The sequence below is a fragment of the Argopecten irradians genome, chromosome 1 (assembly GCF_041381155.1).
Source record: "Argopecten irradians isolate NY chromosome 1, Ai_NY, whole genome shotgun sequence".
In the NCBI taxonomy this organism is placed as follows: Eukaryota; Metazoa; Mollusca; class Bivalvia; order Pectinida; family Pectinidae; genus Argopecten; species Argopecten irradians.
The window spans coordinates 70,786,849-70,810,529 of record NC_091134.1 but is presented as its reverse complement, the minus strand read 5'-3'; the positions used below and the strand labels follow the sequence as shown (position 1 = coordinate 70,810,529).

Here is a 23,681-nt window from a genome sequence, read left to right as displayed (position 1 = left end):
TTTCGTATATTGGTTATATAGTTATGACCCGTGTTAGTTTTACTGATGATCAAACAATGGCCGATTTATCAACATATTTCTGGTTTTGTATAGTTGAAAAACAAACACCATTTTTCACTACTCAATCCCTGCACCCTTCCCTTTCCCTACCAAAACACTGTATAATTAGCACTGAAAATTCTTAGAAATCAGTATTGTCCAATTGCTTATAAGATATATATATATATGGAGACGGATTAACATAAGTACATCGTACTTGTTTCTGTATCCAACCTTTTTGACATGTATATTGTACTGTATCGTTATTGAATTGAATAAAATATTGTTTAAACCAAACCATCTTGTTCAATTGTATAGATTGTGTAATAAAGTTAAAAATAATCAACAAACAAGATCCAAATTCTCTATGTAGATATCTGAAAGAAAGAAAAACAACAACTGAAATTCACAATGCAAAATTTAGCGAATATACTTAAACATTGGGTTTCCTTTTCCCTTGCACTAAATCTTCAAGATTTATCTCATGAACACAACAAAAATGAATATTAATGGTCGAGCATATTTACAGGTATCTTAATCAGCCTACTAATTAGCCTACTAGATGTAATTAAGATAGAATCAGCCACATAAGATGTTCCAATCGCGAGAATCGGGCAACTTTATAGACGTTTGCTATGCTAATTAACATTGTAACTTCGCAAAGTAGGAACAACACACGTATAGATAAGTCAAGTTCCGTGCGTTCCCACATTCCGGTTTTTGATTTCGTTATTTCCAACCAAACGTCAGGTGTCTGGTTGTTTTCTCGAATCCTTGTCCAAGTTCCCTTTTCATCTTGTCTGATCTGGAAAGCTGGCCTGGCCAGCCGCGCTCGCTTTTGTTTCAAACGCAGACATAAGTCCGTACGAATTGACATCTTCGTGTGTCTCAACTGAGTGGCCGATAATTAATCTGCCAGAGTAACACCGTATGGTAATACATTTATAGATGTTTTTGGATACTGACGTTTGGTACACGCGATTCCGAATATATCAGCCACACAATGATATATAAATGGTCTTCAAGAAGTGTCGCAAAAAAAAACTTGCCAGATGTAAACATGCCACCACACCAAGGGAGGTACCGATGTAAATCGCCTGTCGTTAGAACAGATGCTGGAAAAGAACTTTCCATCGACCATAAATACATATTTTAGTACTACATTACTCTAATACGATATGTAAGGGTAGATTCACAAGAAAAATATTTCTCAGTCCGTCTCGTTTATGTCAAAAGGCTCGTCTATGGTGGCTTATTTGTGCCATTTTCATTTTTTCGCTTTTTCGCGTTGGAAAAAACGCGAAAAAGCGAAAATCCGATGTTTGCTTTTTCGCGTTTTCTTCTAACACAAAAAAGCGAAAAAGCCAAAAAATACCACGAAAAAGCGACGGAATGGATTTTCGCTTTTTCGTTTTTCGTTTTTTTTCGCTTTTTCGCTTTGCATTTTTCGCTTTTTCGCTTTTTCGCGTTGGAAAAAGTGCGAAAAAGCGAAAAAGTAAAATAGGATTTTCGCTTTTTCGCGTTTTTTTTTCAACGCGAAAAAGCGAAAATGGCACAAATCAGCCACCATACAATGGTGTACGGCACATAGCGAAGGAGGTGTACGGCTCATAGCAAATGCTTATCTCAGGAGGTGTACGGCACATAGTCACTTTATATGAAGGGAGTTGTACGGCTTATAGTTACTATTACATAACTTTTCAGTTATGGGATGGTGAAAACAAAAAGGATAACTATTTAAGACTTAAAATGCATCATATGCATGCATCATTATTAGTGTTACTGACAGTTTACAATCATGCATAAAATTGGGGTTTGTTTCTCGTAACCAATGAAAATGTTTAAGCTTTATATTCAGAAACGTTTGGTTTTGGTTTTATTAGTTTAACGTCCTATTAACAGCCAGGGTCATTAAAGGACGTGCATGGGATCAGCGGTCTATAACTTGCAACTGCCCCACATGGGATTCGAACCCGCATCCCAGAGGTGGAGGGCTTGTGGGATTATGTCGGGCTTTGAGACACTTTCTAAGAGACGCAAATGATAAAACTTACAGTTTAGTCTACAAAATCGAATACAATTTAGCACCAAACCATCTCCATTCACTTCTTCCTCCAAAAGCCGCCGATACTAATAACTATGCTTCAAAAACTAATAGCGATTATAGAATTCCTCTTCACAGACTTTCTCTAACTAGATCTTCTTTTATACATTCTTCTCTGCATTATGTGGAATGACTTGGATGAAGCGATTAGATCATCACCTTCATTAGCAACTTAAAAATATATCTGATTTATGGAAATTCTGATGAATAATAATTGTAGAAGAACAGGGAAAATACACATTCCTGTCGAGTGCCCCGACCAGGAATCGAACCCGGGTCTGGGCGTGGAAATCTACGGCTCTACCGACTGAGGCAAAGAAGCATGCTCCGTCAGCTGAGTGACAGAGACCGTATTTAACACTTTGAGACTTACATGTGATCAAAACAGATATTAAGCAAAACCCAACATGGAACATTGGCAAATTTTATTGGTCCAGCAAGGACCCAACAAGTATACAAAAAACATGACATAAAATGACTAGAGTTTATAGAAAATAATAGTACAAAAAATAATCTCCACACACAAACAAAATTACAAATATACTGGTAAGAATGCAACATGTATTGTACATTTGAAACAATTATTTTAGCATTAATATTGCAGTGAGCTAATTACTGACCATCTAGTAATACTACTGAGCTATGGCAGAGAGCAAGCAAGTAAAAATGCTGTAGAAAGCAAATGACCCTACCCAAGTATTGAAAAATGCAAAAACCATGGGAGGGTGTGGCGGGAGCAAAATTTAGAGCAAAAAAGGCACATGGCCTGCAGCGTGCGTAGACATAGCAAAACTAACTCACAGAATTAGAGAGTGCCAACCAAGGGCGGTAACTCGTAACAAATAAGACCCAAGGACGGCAACTCGCAGTAGCACATACACAGATCTCAAAATTCACTTTATCCTAAAATAATAATTTGAGACTTACATGTGATCAAAACAGATATTAAGCAAAACCCAACATGGAACATTGGCAAATTTTATTGGTCCAGCAAGGACCCAACAAGTATACAAAAAACATGACATAAAATGACTAGAGTTTATAGAAAATAATAGTACAAAAAATAATCTCCAGCCCGGAGGAAAAAAAAAAAAAAAATTAAATGATATTATATATGAAAAGGTATTGTATGGAGGTAAGATGGAGCTACTTAACTCTTAAGCTCTCTATATACATGTAATCGCTAATGTTTAGCATAGCCTTAACAACGATGAGCCAAACTTTTGCATTATAGCTAATTTTCTCTCGAAACCAGGTTCAATGTAGCGATTGACAGCATCACTAGCCCATAATCCAATAGATTTAATGTCATCAACAGCAACACCAAGTTTGCTGAGCCAAGTGGCACCCCCTCTTCTGAAAGAATGGCCTTTAATGCAGTGATTTTGAATGCCCGCATTAGAAAGTGCAGCCAAAAGTCTTTGCCGAAAAACTGAATAAGAAAGGCAATGGCCATTTGATAACAGAAAAAGGGGGCCGAGAGGGTCAGCATGATTGGTAGCTACTAATAAAGCATGTAAAGCTGTTACAGGACACAATTCATGATTAACCCGAGGTAAGCAAACTGACACAGTATGTTCACGAAATTGAACTGTTTTTGTGCGACGCAGGACTAACAAATAACCCCACGAACAAGGAATGACATCTGACCGACACAAATCCTTTGTTCTATCATGGGATGTGCAGGTTATATTAATGGGCCTTAATAGGCCATAGAATGCTACTAGACATGCACACCAAAAACACAAGTCATCAGTCACAGATAAATTAAGGGTAGCCCTTATGCTTAGGAGAACTGAGGGAGATATAGCATCTACTGGGGTCTGTGCAACACCTAAATCACGTTTTACACCGCGAAGCAAATGCTGTAGTTGAACATTGTTTGGTATTGGGTCTGGCAGCCCCTCAAATCGATGTAGTTGAGTCAATACATTCAGATACTGACGAACCGAGGCATATGTAAACTGTCTTACACGCACCAAGTATGTCACATACAGTTGTACAGTCTCAGCACCTACTGGGACAGACTCCTTATTGACTTTGGCACAAAAGTCTATATAGCAGTTTAGTTGTGCCTTGTATGTCGACATAGTACTGCTAGCCCACGCCTTCTCTTTTAATGTCCTTGTCTCTCCTTCTAAGAAATCCACCAAATCTGTAACACATGAAGAGAGGTGACATATGTCTTAGTAGATTCACAATATTGAATGTCTCAAATTGGAGGGATGGGGCCACATTATATAATTCACTTAATTTATCTGGCTCATGTAAACGCGAGGCAGCATCCGCAATCACATTATTCCTGCCAGGCAAATATTTTGCAGTAAAATGACAATTGAGAGACGCTGTAATCCAGAACATCTGTCGACAAATAGTCATAGCAACCGGGTTGCGAGAGGTACCCTTATTTAACCATGCTATAGCACTCTTGTTATCACTATATATAATCACACGTTTGTTCCTTAATAAGGAACCCCATCGATACACTGCCAACAGCATGCTAAGAAATTCCTTAACATTAATATGTTCCATATAATACATCGGTAGGTCGAGAGACCAGTTGACATGGAAATAGTCTCCCAGGAAATAACCTCCACCTCCTTCAGTACAGGCATCAGTTTGAAGGGAGATAACTGGTGAATTCTGGATGATGCTAGTACCATTAAAATGTTCCATGAAAGTATCCCACCAGTACAGATCTTGAAAAAACTCATTGTCTAACAACACGCGATGTTTATAACTCTGTAAATTATCTTTGAGTGTAATGAGGCGTCGTAGGAATGATCTACCACCACACACAACTTGTGATGCCCAATTCAGCTTCCCAATAAGCACTTCTAACTGTTTTTTGCTTGCTCGTTTTTTAAGTGTAAAGTTGGTTATCAGCGCCTTAAACGCCATCAATTTCTCCTTTGGGAGTGAAAAAGTCATGTTTACCGTGTTAATTTCGATGCCAAGAAAGATCAAAACTTGGGATGGACTCTCCAGTTTTGAGTAGTTTATCGCGAAACCTAGTTGTCTAAGCACTGCAAGTAATGTCAACAAAGCTGTGTAACATGTGTCATAAGTCTCTCCCAACACTAGGAAATCATCCAAATAGGACAAAATTGTATAACCGTAACGATGATACATGATCCTGCAGACAGCGCTACTAAGAGTCTGAAAGATTTTTGGGCTCTTTTTTGCCCCAAATGGAAGTCTGGTATCGTATAAGTAAGTAGGAGTTGTGTCCCCTGAAAATGTCCACTGCAAGCCTGTAGCTGAATAGTTCGAGGGATGAACCCCAACTGAGCGATACGCGGAGCTAAGGGTCAACCTTAGCAAGAAACATGCCAGGTTTGATATGTTTTGAAGCTTCTCTCAAATCCATGTATGTACAACTACAATCACTAGAAATACAGTCATTTAGTGACCGACCAGCTGGACTACTAGCGTCATGTATTAACCGAATTTTACCATTTGATTTTGGTAAAGCACCCAAAGCACTGATTATCGTTGGCTTTTCCTGACTAATCTTGTAATGGCCATTAGCAAGTTCATAATTAATTTGTTCCTCTACCTTATGCGAATTCATTGAACACGATTTATAATTTTTTATTTCCGCGGGCTCCTTTGGTTCCATGTCTATAATGTTAAACCCGTTCATCACGCCACTTAAAATGAACTCTCGATCTGGGTCATCAGTTGGTAGAAGTTTTTCCCATGCTTCATATTTCATGGACCCAGACCCTGTGGCCAGGAGCCCATCTACAACTTTTTTGGAAGCGAGTCTGGATGTGCGACACTAGCACTGTGTTCAAGAAAGCATGATGAGCACACATGAGCCAGTTTACATTGAGGAAAATCACATACACCAGCATTGTATTTACGACAAATCTCTCTACCTTGTGGTGTAAAGGGACCTTTGACCTTGCGTCGAGGGTATGGGTGAGAGCGCGAGGATGACATACTGGATAGGGTAGCTGAGCCATTTAACATTTGGACTGTCACATTGTTACTCTTTGGAATTAGCTGAAAATCAGTTAACTGTGGTTGGGGGGTTCCCCACGGGAAGTTCAGGTCGTGCTGTAACTCGCGATATTCTTTGTCATATAACAAAACACTTCCCCGAACATATTTACTGAAATATCGGTTGATGGTTTTGCTGTATTCTAGATACTGACTGATCAACACACTGTCAGAGCGGTCTTCTTTCATTATATCTTGTAATATACGACTATTGCCATAGTTCCATTGTTCCACTGTGATTTTATGATAGTCCCGATCGAGTTCTTTAGCCTTGTTACACCCGATTCAGACACAGTCAGTATTTCATCCTTTTCAAACTGAGATAATGGATCATCCCATAAATACTGATGGACAAAACGAGGTTTTTTCCTACCTGATGTCACTGATGGGGTTTCAGACTGTGGACCACGTGGTTTTGGTGTGACGTCATGACGTGGTTGGCACTGGACGAGGTGTCGAAGTTTGTCCTTTTCTTTTTCGATACTTTTAAGAAGCTCCATCCGCTTAGACTCCATTTGGAGGCTTTTTAGAGTTCTTTCTAAATCGTGGAGCTCCCCTTCATCCCCCGTAGGCTGCAAATTTACAGGGGTCGTACATCGAGACGTAGCTGTGTCATGGGGGGTCGATACACGTGGTCCTGAAGCGTCTCCATGCTGCCATAGTTCAGTCTGTTCGTGACGATCATCGGATGAACTTAGCATTTCAGTTAGAACAAAGTCCTTTAATGCAGATGGTACCTTTCTGTGTCGTTTCTTTGACTGCTGGTCCATAATATTTCAAGCAAAATTTAGAGCAAAAAAGGCACATGGCCTGCAGCGTGCGTAGACATAGCAAAACTAACTTACAGAATTAGAGAGTGCCAACCAAGGGCGGTAACTCGTAACAAATAAGACCCAAGGACGGCAACTCGCAGTAGCACATTACAGATCTCAAAATTCACTTTATCCTAAAATAATAATATGTACAAGTCACACCGACCCGCTCCTTTTACATACTTAAACTACTGTTTTACACCTACACGTATGGCTGCCGATCTCGTAAAATAATATGGTGAAATCGTTCAGTTTTCATGCTGCAGTAGTATCCGAGCATGCGGGATTACCGGAAGCGCAGTGACACTCGTGAATGGAGCATCGACGTATATAGTAGATCTAAACCCCTGGTATCGCACAAAATTACTTTCTTAGAAACCGATTGCTTGTGCCAAAGCCTTTCAGTTTTTAGGAAATCAAGTCTGTAACCCGTAGAAAATAACTTTCAAACAGAAATTCAATAGGCAGACAAAGAAGATTGAGAAAAAACAGGTGGGTTTTTGTCAAAAAAACACGCGTTAATTTTTGTTTTATAACAAGTAAATCATATACAATGTATTCAAATATAACTAATGTACGAATAAATATTGGTTAAACAGCACTGTTTTTTTCTTCTATTTTTGCCTCATATAATCATGGTTGCATTTACATGTAGCACATCAGAAAAAAATATATAATTTACCCGGTACTGGCAGATATTTTAACTTGCATGGTATTGTGGAAATGTCACCCTGAGAGGATTATTATCAAACAGGATGATCTAAACGATATATAAATTCAACATACATATTTCGTTTTTCAGTGCGACGAGCTCTTGTGCACGTGGCTGTCCCTTTGATCAGTCAGTTAGGTATAATTGACAGACATGGAAGTGTATGGCCCCTCCCCCGTTACCTATATAGGTAAATATCATTAGCTGGCTAGCTCTAACCACATGTGTCAGTATTACAGTATACAGGTGATTGACAAGGCGGCGTGGTTTCTGAACCGACCGGTGACCCAGCTATTTAGAATTTTTTTAGACATGTTTCTAAAATAAATGGCATTTTATATGATTTTTTAAATCATGGTTCACCAGAAAATGTACTAGATTCTACTAGAAATTGTGTTTAGACTACAGATAGATACGTAGATACGTCATACAATATGTAATTACTACCACTGACGGCTGCGATGTCTGAAAAGCTACCGTAAGGAAAAGAAATCTTCCTTGTAATTCATAGAATAACTCCTTACATCCACAGCATTAATAACAATATATCATGTAAGTTTATCATTTGTGTATGTTTTTTCACTGATCACTGCGCGGCTAGACAAGTACGTTTGTCAACGGTATGGTGTCCCGCGCGGTAATTTTTGGTGTCACGAACACAAATGTTGTACATGCAAAGTTAAGACATCGATGCAGTCAGTTAAACTTTTTCGTGCAAAACTCATCAACAGTCTAAATTGTATCTGTGGTCATAAGTGTGAGAGTGCCTATCATTTTGTTTCTTCCAATGTAATATATATGTGAATGGCAGAATTATTTCATAAGATAACTTAAGAAAATTGAATATTGACATAAATTTGAAAGTTCACTAGTAAACTGCTATACGCATGTTCTTATAAACAAAAGTATTTTAAGACACGTGCATCAATTTATAAAGTCCAGCAAAAGATAAGGGTTTTATAAAAATGTAAATTTTGTATTAAATGTTATTAATATCGTCAATGTCTATTGTCTCCTGTTTCGTCATTGTATGTTACGAGAAGGATTTTTAAATTTGTAATAACTTTTGCCTGATGTCTTTGTCTTTTAAATTGACAATAAAATATGTTTAAACCAAACCTTTTCAACATTCCTATCTTTTGCTATCCAGATATCAACGTATATTCCGTCTTTGTACATTACAGAGTTAGCTCCCTTTCGGGTTGTTATCGATTGTTACGTCATTATTTTATGAGCGCAATTCACGTCGTTTTCTCCGAAAAAGTATGACGTTAAGCTCGAAAACATATGACGTCACAATCAATACCTATCCGCAATGGAAGATCTCTGTAATATGCAAATACGGAATATATAGATGTGCGTATTGTCGTAAAATTTGTTCTAAATTCTCTGACGTTATATGTCATCTGACTGAAAATGATCTTTATGATAATCACCGATATTGAAGTCACTATGAGCCGTACACCTCGTTTGCTATGAGCCGTACACCTACCAAATAAAATAGATCAGCAATAAGCCGTACACCACCGTGATTTAACATTGCTCCCATAACATAAATAGATGGGGCTAAGAAGTTTTTTTCTTGTGAATCTACCCTTATATATCATGATAGAGTAATGAAGTACTAAAATATGTATTTATGGACTATGGAAAGTTCTTTTCAAGTATCTGTTCTAAGGACAGGTGATTTACGTCGGTACCTCCCTTAGTGTGGTGGTATGTTTACATCTGGCAAGTTGTTTTTGCGACACTTTTTGGAAACCATTTATATATCATTGTATGGCTGATATATTCGGAATCGCGTGTACCAAACGTCAGTATCCAAAAACATCTATAAATGCAGATAATAGCGCCGATCTTAGCTCTATTCAAATCTTTATTTTCTCACTCTCGCTCCAGGGGGTAACTAGTTCCAGGGTCATTACCATACGGTGATCGAGTAACTTCCCTTCGTTTACACTCCGTCAATACGAACGCTACAGATAATTTGACATGGATACATCAGCAGTCTGTGGACAGTGTCTTTGTCACGCGGATTCCACAATACTCATCGACCGTTTCGAACCATTTCAGTCACGACGTCCAATCTTCTGGCTGAGGGGTCAACAGTACTAGCGGTGGTCCGTCGCCTTTGCCCGCTGGTCCACTGTTCTGTTCATCTTTGTCTGCTCGCCTCGTCTGCACAATAACAAATAGCAACATGGTACTCTTTTTGCCTTCTTTGTTATGGTCTTTATAGTGACACCCCTCCCCTTGCCCCATCAGTCTGACCTTCCTTGTGTAACTGTCGCCACGCGCACTTCGCCTGGTCAGAAAACCATTGTTATCAACCTAGACCGGGAATAACCAATTAAGCCCTTGGTATACGACGATCTTCCTTTTATGTGCCTCCTCACAACCGTCTTTCCATGGTACATTTCCTACAAGGATGACTTTCCGGCGCTGTTGCGACCATATCACTAATATATCCGACCTCAGTCTGAGGTGTACTGTTTCCGGAAAGACGTTTGTAAAGATATTTTTGAAGGATCGGTGGTAGAGGTTGGTTAGTTTTTCTCCATGTGGGTTGGTTTCTGCGGTTCTGTTAGTTGTTGATTTCTCGTGCTGTTGCTGAATTTGATGTTAACTAAATTAAGACTGTTAGCTTAGAACCTGGTCATGTCACCAACGCTATTGTCCTTGCTGGAGAGCAATTCTGCATCCAGATAATACACGTGCTAGCCCCTCTTGCCGCCATACAAGGTACATTCTACAAGTTGGATTTTTCACAATACCCCGTCGACACAAGTTGACTGGCAATGTGTAATACACTAGCTGGAGACTGAAGGAAAACATCACGGTGTCCATATCCGACATGGTGATCTACAACCAGGCCAGGTAACAACAACACGATGTCCATCTCCGACATGGTGATCTACAGCCAGGCCAGGTAACAACATCACGATGTCCATCTCCGACATGGTGATCTACACCAGGCCAGGTAACAACAACACGATGTCCATCTCCGACATGGTGATGTACAGCAGCAGTCAGGCCAGGTAACAACAACACGATGTCCATCTCCGACATGGTGATCTACAACCAGGCCAGGTAACAACAACACGATGTCCATCTCCGACATGGTGATCTACAGCCAGGCCAGGTAACAACAACACGATGTCCATCTCCGACATGGTGATCTACAGCCAGGCCAGGTAACAACAACACGATGTCCATCTCCGACATGGTGATCTACAGCCAGGCCAGGTAACAACAACACGATGTCCATCTCCGACATGGTGATCTACAGCCAGGCCAGGTAACAACAACACGATGTCCATCTCCGACATGGTGATCTACAGCCAGGCCAGGTAACAACAACACGATGTCCATCTCCGACATGGTGATCTACAGCCAGGCCAGGTAACAACAACACGATGTCCATCTCCGACATGGTGATCTACAGCCAGGCCAGGTAACAACAACACGATGTCCATCTCCGACATGGTGATCTACAGCCAGGCCAGGTAACAACATCACGATGTCCATCTCCGACATGGTGATCTACAGCCAGGCCAGGTAACAACAACACGATGTCCATCTCCGACATGGTGATCTACAGCCAGGCCAGGTAACAACAACACGATGTCCATCTCCGACATGGTGATCTACAGCCAGGCCAGGTAATAACAACACGATGTCCATCTCCGACATGGTGATCTACAGCCAGGCCAGGTAACAACATCACGGTGTCCATCTCCGACATGGTGATCTACAGCCAGGCCAGGTAACAACAACACGATGTCCATCTCCGACATGGTGATCTACAGCCAGGCCAGGTAACAACAACACGATGTCCATCTCCGACATGGTGATCTACAGCCAGGCCAGGTAACAACAACACGATGTCCATCTCCGACATGGTGATCTACAGCCAGGCCAGGTAACAACAACACGATGTCCATCTCCGACATGGTGATCTACAGCCAGGCCAGGTAACAACAACACGATGTCCATCTCCGACATGGTGATCTACAGCCAGGCCAGGTAACAACAACACGATGTCCATCTCCGACATGGTGATCTACAGCCAGGCCAGGTAACAACAACACGATGTCCATCTCCGACATGGTGATCTACAGCCAGGCCAGGTAACAACATCACGATGTCCATCTCCGACATGGTGATCTACAGTCAGGCCAGGTAACAACAACACGATGTCCATCTCCGACATGGTGATCTACAGCCAGGCCAGGTAACAACATCACGATGTCCATCTCCGACATGGTGATCTACAGCCAGGCCAGGTAACAACAACACGATGTCCATCTCCGACATGGTGATCTACAGCCAGGCCAGGTAACAACAACACGATGTCCATCTCCGACATGGTGATCTACAGCCAGGCCAGGTAACAACAACACGATGTCCATCTCCGACATGGTGATCTACAGCCAGGCCAGGTAACAACAACACGATGTCCATCTCCGACATGGTGATCTACAGCCAGGCCAGGTAACAACAACATCACGGTGTCCATCTCCGACATGGTGATCTACAGCCAGGCCAGGTAACAACAACACGATGTCCATCTCCGACATGGTGATCTACAGCCAGGCCAGGTAATAACAACACGATGTCCATCTCCGACATGGTGATCTACAGCCAGGCCAGGTAATAACAACACGATGTCCATCTCCGACATGGTGATCTACAGCCAGGCAGGTAAAACACACGTGTCCATCTCCGACATGGTGATCTACACCAGGCCAGGTAAAACACACGTGTCCATCTCCGACATGGTGATCTACAGCCAGGCCAGGTAACAACAACACGATGTCCATCTCCGACATGGTGATCTACAGCCAGGCCAGGTAACAACAACACGATGTCCATCTCCGACATGGTGTGATCTACAGCCAGGCCAGGTAACAACAACATCACGGTGTCCATCTCCGACATGGTGATCTACAGCCAGGCCAGGTAACAACAACACGATGTCCATCTCCGACATGGTGATCTACAGCCAGGCCAGGTAACAACAACACGATGTCCATCTCCGACATGGTGATCTACAGCCAGGCCAGGTAACAACAACACGATGTCCATCTCCGACATGGTGATCTACAGCCAGGCCAGGTAATAACAACACGATGTCCATCTCCGACATGGTGATCTACAGCCAGGCCAGGTAACAACATCACGGTGTCCATCTCCGACATGGTGATCTACAGCCAGGCCAGGTAACAACATCACGATGTCCATCTCCGACATGGTGATCTACAGCCAGGCCAGGTAACAACATCACGATGTCCATCTCCGACATGGTGATCTACAGCCAGGCCAGGTAACAACAACATCACGATGTCCATCTCCGACATGGTGATCTACAGCCAGGCCAGGTAACAACATCACGGTGTCCATCTCCGACATGGTGATCTACAACCAGGCCAGGTAACAACATCACGGTGTCCATCTCCGACATGGTGATCTACAACCAGGCCAGGTAACAACATCACGGTGTCCATCTCCGACATGGTGATCTACAGCCAGGCCAGGTAACAACAACACGATGTCCATCTCCGACATGGTGATCTACAGCCAGGCCAGGTAACAACAACACGATGTCCATCTCCGACATGGTGATCTACAGCCAGGCCAGGTAACAACAACACGATGTCCATCTCCGACATGGTGATCTACAGCCAGGCCAGGTAACAACAACACGATGTCCATCTCCGACATGGTGATCTACAGCCAGGCCAGGTAACAACACACCACGATGTCCATCTCCGACATGGTGATGTACAGTCAGGCCAGGTAACAACAACACGATGTCCATCTCCGACATGGTGATCTACAGCCAGGCCAGGTAACAACAACACGATGTCCATCTCCGACATGGTGATGTACAGTCAGGCCAGGTAACAACAACACGATGTCCATCTCCGACATGGTGATCTACAGCCAGGCCAGGTAACAACAACACGATGTCCATCTCCGACATGGTGATCTACAGCCAGGCCAGGTAACAACAACACGGTGTCCATCTCCGACATGGTGATGTACAGTCAGGCCAGGTAACAACAACATCACGATGTCCATCTCCGACATGGTGATCTACAGCCAGGCCAGGTAACAACAACACGATGTCCATCTCCGACATGGTGATCTACAGCCAGGCCAGGTAACAACAACACGATGTCCATCTCCGACATGGTGATCTACAGCCAGGCCAGGTAACAACAACACGATGTCCATCTCCGACATGGTGATCTACAGCCAGCCAGCCAGGTAACAACAACACGATGTCCATCTCCGACATGGTGATCTACAGCCAGGCCAGGTAACAACAACACGATGTCCATCTCCGACATGGTGATCTACAGCCAGGCCAGGTAACAACAACACGATGTCCATCTCCGACATGGTGATCTACAGCCAGGCCAGGTAACAACAACACGATGTCCATCTCCGACATGGTGATCTACAGCCAGGCCAGGTAACAACAACACGGTGTCCATCTCCGACATGGTGATCTACAGCCAGGCCAGGACATGGTAATCAACAACCAGCAGTATCACGGTGTCCATCTCCGACATGGTGATCTACAGCCAGGCCAGGTAACAACAACATCACGGTGTCCATCTCCGACATGGTGATCTACAGCCAGGCCAGGTAATAACATAACGGTGTCCATCTCCGACATGGTGATCTACAGCCAGGCCAGGTAACAACAACACGATGTCCATCTCCGACATGGTGATCTACAGCCAGGCCAGGTAACAACAACACGATGTCCATCTCCGACATGGTGATCTACAGCCAGGCCAGGTAACAACAACACGATGTCCATCTCCGACATGGTGATCTACAGCCAGGCCAGGTAACAACAACACGATGTCCATCTCCGACATGGTGATCTACAGCCAGGCCAGGTAACAACAAACGGTGTCCATCTCCGACATGGTGATCTACAGCCAGGCCAGGTAACAACAACACGATGTCCATCTCCGACATGGTGATCTACAGCCAGGCCAGGTAACAACAACACGATGTCCATCTCCGACATGGTGATCTACAGCCAGGCCAGGTAACAACAACACGATGTCCATCTCCGACATGGTGATCTACAGCCAGGCCAGGTAACAACATCACGGTGTCCATCTCCGACATGGTGATCTACAGCCAGGCCAGGTAACAACAACACGATGTCCATCTCCGACATGGTGATCTACAGCCAGGCCAGGTAACAACAACACGATGTCCATCTCCGACATGGTGATCTACAGCCAGGCCAGGTAACAACAACACGATGTCCATCTCCGACATGGTGATCTACAGCCAGGCCAGGTAACAACAACATCACGGTGTCCATCTCCGACATGGTGATCTACAGCCAGGCCAGGTAACAACAACACGATGTCCATCTCCGACATGGTGATCTACAGTCAGGCCAGGTAACAACAACATCACGGTGTCCATCTCCGACATGGTGATCTACAGCCAGGCCAGGTAACAACAACACGTTGTCCATCTCCGACATGGTGATCTACAGCCAGGCCAGGTAACAACATCACGGTGTCCATCTCCGACATGGTGATCTACAGCCAGGCCAGGTAACAACAACACGATGTCCATCTCCGACATGGTGATCTACAGCCAGGCCAGGTAACAACAACACGATGTCCATCTCCGACATGGTGATCTACAGCCAGGCCAGGTAACAACAACACGATGTCCATCTCCGACATGGTGATCTACAGCCAGGCCAGGTAACAACAACACGATGTCCATCTCCGACATGGTGATCTACAGCCAGGCCAGGTAACAACATCACGGTGTCCATCTCCGACATGGTGATCTACAACCAGGAGACAATATCAAACAAAACAAAAATCATAAATAACACTGTTTGTATTATATGTAGGAGACAATATCAAACAAAACAAAAATCATAAATAACACTGTTTGTATTATATGTAGGAGACAATATCAAACAAAACAAAAATCATAAATAACACTGTTTGTATTATATGTAGGAGACAATTTCAACAAAACAAAAATCAATAATAACACTGTTTGTATTACATGTAGGAGATCAAACAAAACAAACATCATAATTAACACTGTTTGTATTATATGTAGGAGACAATATCAAACAAAACAAAAATCATAAATAACACTGTTTGTATTATATGTAGGAGACAATATCAAACAAAACAAAAATCATAAATAACACTGTTTGTATTATATGTAGGAGACAATATCAAACAAAACAAAAATCATAAATAACACTGTTTGTATTATATGTAGGAGACAATATCAAACAAAACAAAAATCAAACAAAAATCATAAATAACACACTGTTTGTATTATATGTAGGAGACAATATCAAACAAAACAAAAATCATAAATAACACTGTTTGTATTATATGTAGGAGACAATATCAAACAAAACAAAAATCATAAATAACACTGTTTGTATTATATGTAGGAGACAATATCAAAACAAATTAAAAATCAAAATCATAAATCATAAATAACACTGTTTGTATTATATGTAGGAGACAATATCAAAACAAAACAAAAATCATAAATAACACTGTTTGTATTATATGTAGGAGACAATATCAAACAAAACAAAAATCATAAATAACACTGTTTGTATTATATGTAGGAGACAATATCAAACAAAACAAAAATCATAAATAACACTGTTTGTATTATATGTAGGAGACAATATCAAAACAAAACAAAAATCATAAATAACACTGTTTGTATTATATGTAGGAGACAATATCAAACAAAACAAAAATCATAAATAACACTGTTTGTATTATATGTAGGAGACAATATCAAACAAAACAAAAATCATAAATAACACTGTTTGTATTATCAATAGGAGACAATATCAAACAAAACAAAAATCATAAATAACACTGTTTGTATTATATGTAGGAGACAATATCAAAAACAAATTAAAAATCATTAATAACACTGTTTGTATTATATGTAGGAGACAATATCAAACAAAACAAAAATCATAAATAACACTGTTTGTATTATATGTAGGAGACAATATCAAAACAAAACAAAAATCATAAATAACACTGTTTGTATTATATGTAGGAGACAATATCAAACAAAACAAAAATCATAAATAACACTGTTTGTATTATATGTAGGAGACAATATCAAACAAAACAAAAATCATAAATAACACTGTTTGTATTATATGTAGGAGACAATATCAAACAAAACAAAAATCATAAATAACACTGTTTGTATTATATGTAGGAGACAATATCAAACAAAACAAAAATCATAAATAACACTGTTTGTATTATATGTAGGAGACAATATCAAACAAAACAAAAATCATAAATAACACTGTTTGTATTATATGTAGGAGACAATATCAAACAAAACAAAAATCATAAATAACACTGTTTGTATTATCAGTAGGAGACAATATCAAACAAAACAAAAATCATAAATAACACTGTTTGTATTATATGTAGGAGACAATATCAAACAAAACAAAAATCAAATATCATAAATAAACACTGTTTTTTTTTGTATTATATGTAGGAGACAATATCAAACAAAACAAAAATCATAAATAACACTGTTTGTATTATATGTAGGAGACAATATCAAACAAAACAAAAATCATAAATAACACTGTTTGTATTATATGTAGGAGACAATATCAAACAAAACAAAAATCATAAATAACACTGTTTGTATTATATGTAGGAGACAATATCAAACAAAACAAAAATCATAAATAACACTGTTTGTATTATATGTAGGAGACAATATCAAACAAAACAAAAATCATAAATAACACTGTTTGTATTATATGTAGGAGACAATATCAAACAAAACAAAAATCATAAATAACACTGTTTGTATTATATGTAGGAGACAATATCAAACAAAACAAAAATCATAAATAACACTGTTTGTATTATATGTAGGAGACAATATCAAACAAAACAAAAATCATAAATAACACTGTTTGTATTATATGTAGGAGACAATATCAAACAAAACAAAAATCATAAATAACACTGTTTGTATTATATGTAGGAGACAATATCAAAACAAAACAAAAATCATAAATAACACTGTTTGTATTATATGTAGGAGACAATATCAAAATAAACAAAATTTCATAAATAGCACTGTTTGTATTATATGTAGGAGACAATATCAAACAAAACAAAAATCATAAATAACACTGTTTGTATTATATGTAGGAGACAATATCAAAATAAACAAAAATCATAAATAACACTGTTTGTATTATATGTAGGAGACAATATCAAAACAAACAAAAATCATAAATAACACTGTTTGTATTATATGTAGGAGACAATATCAAAACAAAACAAAAATCATAAATAACACTGTTTGTATTATATGTAGGAGACAATATCAAACAAAACAAAAATCATAAATAACACTGTTTGTATTATATGTAGGAGACAATATCAAACAAAACAAAATCATAAATAACACTGTTTGTATTATTTGTAGGAGACAATATCAAACAAAACAAAAATCATAAATAACACTGTTTGTATTATATGTAGGAGACAATATCAAACAAAACACAAAAATCATAAATAACACTGTTTGTATTATATGTAGGAGACAATATCAAACAAAACAAAAATCATAAATAACACTGTTTGTATTATATGTAGGAGACAATATCAAACAAAACAAAAATCATAAATAACACTGTTTGTATTATATGTAGGAGACAATATCAAAACAAACAAAAATCATAAATAACACTGTTTGTATTATATGTAGGAGACAATATCAAACAAAACAAAAATCATAAATAACACTGTTTGTATTATTTGTAGGAGACAATATCAAACAAAACAAAAATCATAAATAACACTGTTTGTATTATATGTAGGAGACAATATCAAACAAAACAAAAATCATAAATAACACTGTTTGTATTATATGTAGGAGACAATATCAAACAAAACAAAAATCATAAATAACACTGTTTGTATTATATGTAGGAGACAATATCAAACAAAACAAAAATCATAAATAACACTGTTTGTATTATTTGTAGGAGACAATATCAAACAAAACAAAAATCATAAATAACACTGTTTGTATTATATGTAGGAGACAATATCAAACAAAACAAAAATCATAAATAACACTGTTTGTATTATATGTAGGAGACAATATCAAACAAAACAAAAATCATAAATAACACTGTTTGTATTATATGTAGGAGACAATATCAAAACAAAACAAAAATCATAAATAACACTGTTTGTATTATATGTAGGAGACAATATCAAACAAAACAAAAATCATAAATAACACTGTTTGTATTATATGTAGGAGACAATATCAAACAAAACAAAAATCATAAATAACACTGTTTGTATTATATGTAGGAGACAATATCAAACAAAACAAAAATCATAAATAACACTGTTTGTATTATATGTAGGAGACAATATCAAACAAAAATAAAAAAATCATAAATAACACTGTTTGTATTATATGTAGGAGACAATATCAAACAAAACAAAAATCATAAATAACACTGTTTGTATTATATGTAGGAGACAATATCAAACAAAACAAAAATCATAAATAACACTGTTTGTATTATATGTAGGAGACAATATCAAAAACAAAACAAAAATCATTAATAACACTGTTTGTATTATATGTAGGAGACAATATCAAACAAAACAAAAATCATAAATAACACTGTTTGTATTATATGTAGGAGACAATATCAAAACAAAACAAAAATCATAAATAACACTGTTTGTATTATATGTAGGAGACAATATCAAACAAAACAAAAATCATAAATAACACTGTTTGTATTATATGTAGGAGACAATATCAAACAAAACAAAAATCATAAATAACACTGTTTGTATTATATGTAGGAGACAATATCAAAACAAAACAAAAATCATAAATAACACTGTTTGTATTATATGTAGGAGACAATATCAAAACAAATTAAAAATCATAAATAACACTGTTTGTATTATATGTAGGAGACAATATCAAACAAAACAAAAATCATAAATAACACTGTTTGTATTATATGTAGGAGACAATATCAAAACAAAACAAAAATCATAAATAACACTGTTTGTATTATATGTAGGAGACAATATCAAACAAAACAAAATCATAAATAACACTGTTTGTATTATATGTAGGAGACAATATCAAACAAAACAAAATCATAAATAACACTGTTTGTATTATATGTAGGAGACAATATCAAAACAAATTAAAAATCATAAATAACACTGTTTGTATTATATGTAGGAGACAATATCAAACAAAACAAAAATCATAAATAACACTGTTTGTATTATATGTAGGAGACAATATCAAAACAAAACAAAAATCATAAATAACACTGTTTGTATTATATGTAGGAGACAATATCAAACAAAACAAAAATCATAAATAACACTGTTTGTATTATATGTAGGAGACAATATCAAACAAAACAAAAATCATAAATAACACTGTTTGTATTATATGTAGGAGACAATATCAAACAAAACAAAAATCATAAATAACACTGTTTGTATTATATGTAGGAGACAATATCAAACAAAACAAAAATCATAAATGTAGGAGACAATATCAAACAAAACAAAAATCATACATAACACTGTTTGTATTATATGTAGGAGACAATATCAAACAAAACAAAAATCATAAATAACACTGTTTGTATTATATGTAGGAGACAATATCAAACAAAACAAAAATCATAAATAACACTGTTTGTATTATATGTAGGAGACAATATCAAACAAAACAAAATCATAAATAACACTGTTTGTATTATATGTAGGAGACAATATCAAACAAAACAAAAATCATAAATAACACTGTTTGTATTATATGTAGGAGACAATATCAAACAAAACAAAAATCATAAATAACACTGTTTGTATTATATGTAGGAGACAATATCAAAACAAAACAAAAATCATAAATAACACTGTTTGTATTATATGTAGGAGACAATATCAAACAAAACAAAAATCATAAATAACACTGTTTGTATTATATGTAGGAGACAATATCAAACAAAACAAAATCATAAATAACACTGTTTGTATTATATGTAGGAGACAATATCAAAACAAAACAAAAATCATAAATAACACTGTTTGTATTATATGTAGGAGACAATATCAAACAAAACAAAAATCATAAATAACACTGTTTGTATTATATGTAGGAGACAATATCAAACAAAACAAAATCATAAATAACACTGTTTGTATTATATGTAGGAGACAATATCAAACAAAACAAAAATCATAAATAACACTGTTTGTATTATATGTAGGAGACAATATCAAACAAAACAAAAATCATAAATAACACTGTTTGTATTATATGTAGGAGACAATATCAAACAAAACAAAATCATAAATAACACTGTTTGTATTATATGTAGGAGACAATATCAAAACAAACAAAAATCATAAATAACACTGTTTGTATTATATGTAGGAGACAATATCAAACAAATTAAAAATCATAAATAACACTGTTTGTATTATATGTAGGAGACAATATCAAACAAAACAAAAATCATAAATAACACTGTTTGTATTATATGTAGGAGACAATATCAAACAAAACAAAAATCATAAATAACACTGTTTGTATTATATGTAGGAGACAATATCAAACAAAACAAAATCATAAATAACACTGTTTGTATTATATGTAGGAGACAATATCAAACAAAACAAAAATCATAAATAACACTGTTTGTATTATATGTAGGAGACAATATCAAACAAAACAAAAATCATAAATAACACTGTTTGTATTATATGTAGGAGACAATATCAAACAAAACAAAAAATATAATAAACACTGTTTGTATTATATGTAGGAGACAATATCAAACAAAACAAAAATCATAAATAACACTGTTTGTATTATATGTAGGAGACAATATCAAACAAAACAAAAATCATAAATAACACTGTTTGTATTATATGTAGGAGACAATATCAAACAAAACAAAAATCATAAATAACACTGTTTGTATTATATGTAGGAGACAATATCAAAACAAAACAAAAATCATAAATAACACTGTTTGTATTATATGTAGGAGACAATATCAAACAAAACAAAATCATAAATAACACTGTTTGTATTATATGTAGGAGACAATATCAAAACAAATTAAAAATCATAAATAACACTGTTTGTATTATATGTAGGAGACAATATCAAACAAAACAAAAATCATAAATAACATTGTTTGTATTATATGTAGGAGACAATATCAAAATAAACAAAATTTCATAAATAGCACTGTTTGTATTATATGTAGGAGACAATATCAAACAAAACAAAAATCATAAATAACACTGTTTGTATTATATGTAGGAGACAATATCAAACAAAACAAAAATCATAAATAACACTGTTTGTATTATATGTAGGAGACAATATCAAAAAAAACAAAAATCATAAATAACACTGTTTGTATTATATGTAGGAGACAATATCAAACAAAACAAAAATCATAAATTACACTGTTTGTATTATATGTAGGAGACAATATCAAACAAAACAAAAATCATAAATAACACTCTTTGTATTATATGTAGGAGACAATATCAAACAAAACAAAAATCATAAATAACACTGTTTGTATTATATGTAGGAGACAATATCAAACAAAACAAAAATCATAAATAACACTGTTTGTATTATATGTAGGAGACAATATCAAACAAAACAAAAATCATAAATAACACTGTTTGTATTATATGTAGGAGACAATATCAAACAAAACAAAATTTCATAAATAACACTGTTTGTATTATATGTAGGAGACAATATCAAAAACAAATTAAAAATCATAAATAACACTGTTTGTATTATATGTAGGAGACAATATCAAACAAAACAAAAATCATAAATAACACTGTTTGTATTATATGTAGGAGACAATATCAAACAAAACAAAAATCATAAATAACACTGTTTGTATTATATGTAGGAGACAATATCAAAAAAAAACAAAAATCATAAATAACACTGTTTGTATTATATGTAGGAGACAATATCAAACAAAACAAAAATCATAAATAACACTGTTTGTATTATATGTAGGAGACAATATCAAACAAAACAAAAATCATAAATAACACTGTTTGTATTATATGTAGGAGACAATATCAAAACAAAACAAATCATAAATAACACTGTTTGTATTATATGTAGGAGACAATATCAAACAAAACAAAAATCATAAATAACACTGTTTGTATTATATGTAGGAGACAATATCAAAACAAAACAAATATCATAAATAACACTGTTTGTATTATATGTAGGAGACAATATCAAACAAAACAAAATCATAAATAACACTGTTTGTATTATATGTAGGAGACAATATCAAAACAAATTAAAAATCATAAATAACACTGTTTGTATTATATGTAGGAGACAATATCAAAACAAAACAAAAATCATAAATAACACTGTTTGTATTATATGTAGGAGACAATATCAAAACAAAACAAAAATCATAAATAACACTGTTTGTATTATATGTAGGAGACAATATCAAACAAAACAAAAATCATAAATAACACTGTTTGTATTATATGTAGGAGACAATATCAAACAAAACAAAAATCATAAATAACACTGTTTGTATTATATGTAGGAGACAATATCAAACAAAACAAAAATCATAAATAACACTGTTTGTATTATATGTAGGAGACAATATCAAACAAAACAAAAGACAATATCAAAACAAAACAAAATCATAAATAACACTGTTTGTATTATTTGTAGGAGACAATATCAAACAAAACAAAAATCATAAATAACACTGTTTGTATTATATGTAGGAGACAATATCAAACAAAACAAAAATCATAAATAACACTGTTTGTATTATATGTAGGAGACAATATCAAGAAATATTTTTTTC

The 23,681-nt window shown here is 36.2% G+C and overlaps 1 protein-coding gene across 2 annotated transcripts in view; it reads left to right on the top strand.

Annotated features, from left to right (window-relative positions):
• Positions 1 to 12,698: 12,698 nt before the first annotated feature.
• LOC138307224 (alcohol dehydrogenase [acceptor]-like) overlaps positions 12,699 to 23,681 on the top strand; it is a 29,538-nt gene continuing 18,555 nt past the window's right edge. For both annotated transcript variants that reach the window (XM_069247861.1, XM_069247876.1), the window contains exon 1: positions 12,699 to 13,160. The gene's annotated coding sequence lies outside the window, so the exon portion shown is untranslated. The remainder of the gene's footprint in view (positions 13,161 to 23,681) is intronic.